This window comes from Cynara cardunculus (assembly GCF_001531365.2).
Source record: "Cynara cardunculus var. scolymus isolate 2C chromosome LG 1, CcrdV1, whole genome shotgun sequence".
In the NCBI taxonomy this organism is placed as follows: domain Eukaryota; kingdom Viridiplantae; phylum Streptophyta; class Magnoliopsida; order Asterales; family Asteraceae; genus Cynara; species Cynara cardunculus.
Window position 1 is genome coordinate 47,349,786 of NC_037528.1, and position 3,278 is coordinate 47,353,063.

General features: G+C 39.5%; 2 pseudogenes; one reads left to right on the forward strand and one right to left on the reverse strand.

Annotated features, from left to right (window-relative positions):
- The first annotated feature begins 718 nt into the window (after positions 1–718).
- Positions 719–1,593, forward strand: LOC112506770 (annotated as a pseudogene).
- A 536-nt stretch (positions 1,594–2,129) lies between these two features.
- Positions 2,130–3,278, reverse strand: part of LOC112506776 — a 6,799-nt pseudogene continuing 5,650 nt past the window's right edge.

Sequence of the window (3,278 nt, forward strand, 5' to 3'; positions counted from 1 at the left end):
AACAATGTGTGTGTGTGTGTTACAGAGCAACGGTTTCCGTCTCTGTGTGTGTTACTCCGGAGAAGATGACCGGAATAAACTCCGTCTATGGAGATGATGGGGTATGACCTGTGTGTAGGGCCGAACATGTTAAATGTGAGATTTTGAACAGAGCCCCAACATTTTGAGGCCCTTATTTACATGTGATCAGGGTCTTTTATCGACCTGTGTAAAATTATAGCCGAAATTATTTAGGTTCAAACCATTAATTGTTTAGTTTTAGGATCAAATCATTAATGGTTTAGGTTTAGTTTCAGATTATTAATCGTTATAGGTTTAGCTCATTTTTGTTCTTAACATATATTCTCTGTTATCTCATTTATGCAATGTAATCAAAAGTTTTGAATATAACAGGACCTCCAAAAAGATTGGAACGTCCCTGCCTATGTGCTGCAACTGGAACAGCGAGCTATGTGGGTTCATGTGAGGGAGAACGTAGTCTGCTGGAGGTGTGAAGTGAACCCACTTTGATCGTCCCTGGGTCGTCGTATATAGGGTTGCTCAAAAACTGACCAACCTGATCAACCCGATTAACCCAATCAACCCAACGCAAAATGACTCAATCTGAAATAACCCGATGTCTAATTGAGTTGTAAAATTTTCAAATCGTAGGTATTGGGTTAATATCGGGTTACTATTATTTGAACCCAACCCAATCCAATAAACCCGATAACCTTTTTCAAGCGTGAGATGCGCTTTGCTTCTACTTATGCGCTACGGTGAAGGTAACGATTGCATTGACAGAATAGTCAAACGCCTTTATGCATTAGGCTTCCACATGAGAAGGTACTTTTGGCTCGACATAAAACAACTGAACGACATATATCGTTACAAAAGGAAGGAATACTCACATACTGCGGTAAACAAGTTTAATGCCATCCCCGACTCCCTTTGCGGTTGGGTTTTCGATTTCATGCGGACCTGAGGCGTTTACTTTATCGGAAACGTGAGTCCTGCGAAAATGGATTTCCGATGGTTTTGCTTGGGTGATTGTATGGCTATTTTGTCGTCTTTAGTGACCCCTAAGCAGAGTTCTGGCTATAGTGGGTCTTATCGAATGACGTTGGCAAGAACTTGTCAGAGAAATGTCGCTAAAGATTTGTTATCCGGCGATGGAAAGTCACGAATGGAGAATTGTGACCGGATGTGATCCGAAAAACATGAGCCGGAGCTATCATATGGCTCTTTTTTCCTTTTCGTCATACGCTCGGTGTTTTTTCTTTTGGTTTTTGACCATATCGTTTACTTGCCGTTGCAGTTCTCATACGGCTTCTCACGGCAGCGTGTATCAAGGTAGGCCGACCCCTAATTGCAAAACGTCCAATCGAGTTGGCTGAAAGCCAATTATTGATGGACCTAGTGGCCGGAATATTATGACGGAAAGCTCAGGCGGTTTGTCGGTAAGCAAGCTCAAAGAACCAGACTTGATCTATAGCAGGTTACTTGGTGGCTAAAATGATGCTGGAAGATCCATCTCATTTGGGTATGATATCACTTGAGGACGACAAAGAGATGAAGCCTCAAATGAAAAGGTATGCTTCATGGGCTTGTTGAATATTTCAATAATATTTTTCGGTTGTCGGTTTTTTTTCTCGTTTTCCGTTTTTAATACTCGTTTTTGTATAATATGCGTGCCCATAAATTCGGGTTTCGTTGATGCTTGGGACTATGTAAGTTGATGAAATTTTGGAAGCGATTTGACAAAATATGTTTGAATCGTTGTTTTATGATATTAAGAGATTTTATGGTTAATATTTTTAGAAAAATCCGAGCTCAAAACAATATCGGAGCGTTTAGGGTTCTTTTTTCCCTCATTCTTTAGATTCTGGTCGCATCTTTTCTAACAATGCATATATGAAAGATTCGACCAGAATCTAAAGAGTGAGGAAAAAAAGAACCCTAAATGCTCCGATACTGTTATGAGATAGGATTTTTCTAAAAGCATTAACCATAAAATCTCTGAATATCATAAAACAACGATTCAAACGTATTTTGTCAAATTGCTTCCAAAATTTCATCAACTTACATAGTCCCAAGCATCAAAGAAACCCGAATTTATGGGCATGCATATTACACAAAAACGAGTATTAAAAACGGAAAACAGGAAAAAAGCCGAAAACCGAAAAATATTATATATTGAAATAGTCAACAAACCCATGAAGCATACCTTTTCATTTGAGGCTTCATCTGTTTGTCCTCCTCAAGTGATATCATACCCAAATGAGATGGATCTTCTAGCTTCATTTTAGCCACCAAGTAACCTGCTATAGATCAAGTCTGGTTCTTTCGAGCTTGCTTACCGACAAACCGCCGGATCTTTCCGTCATAATATCTCGATCACAAGGTCCATCAGTAATCGGCTTTCAGCCAACTCGATTGCACGTTTGGCAATCTGGGGTCGGCCTGCCTTGATACACGCTGCCTTGAGAAGTCGTATGAGAACTGCAACGACAAGTAAACGACATGGTCAAAAACCAAAAAAAACATCGAGCGTAAGATGAAAAGGAAAAAAAGAGCCGTATGATAGCTCCGGCTCATGTTTTTCGGATCACATCCGGTCACAATTCTCCATTCGTGACTTTCCATCGTCGGATAACAAATCTTGAGTGACATTTTTCAGACAAGTTCTTGCCAACGTCATTCGATAAGACCCATTATAGCAGAACTCTGCTTAGGGGTCACTAAAGACGACAAAATAGCCATACAATTACCCAAGCAAAACCATCGGAAATCCATTTTGGCAGGACTCACGTTTCCGATAAAGTAAACGCCTCGGGTCGGCATGAAATCGAAAACCCAACCGCGAAGGGAGTCGGGGATGACATTAAACTTGTTTACCGCAGTATGTGAGTATTCCTTCCTTTTGTAACGATATATGTCGTTCAGTTGTTTTATGTCGAGCCAAAAGTACCTTCTCAACCAGAAGTGAGATGATATTTGGATAGAGATTATGGCAGATTATACGGTACACCTTCCTTATCTTTGGTGATGTTTGAACTCTTGAAAATCAACATCCCAGATACCGATAGCCAAAAAGACACTTTGGATCTTAATTATGTCATTGTAGTTATCTATACTATCTTATTAAGCAAATTTAGCAAAAATTAAGTCTTAAAATACTAAATGACCAAGATACCTTTTATACCACCCTTACGTCACTTTTTCACCCCCTCTTCTCCTCACATACACTCACTCTCCCACATTCAACCGATTTTTTTAAAATTATAATTTTAAATTTA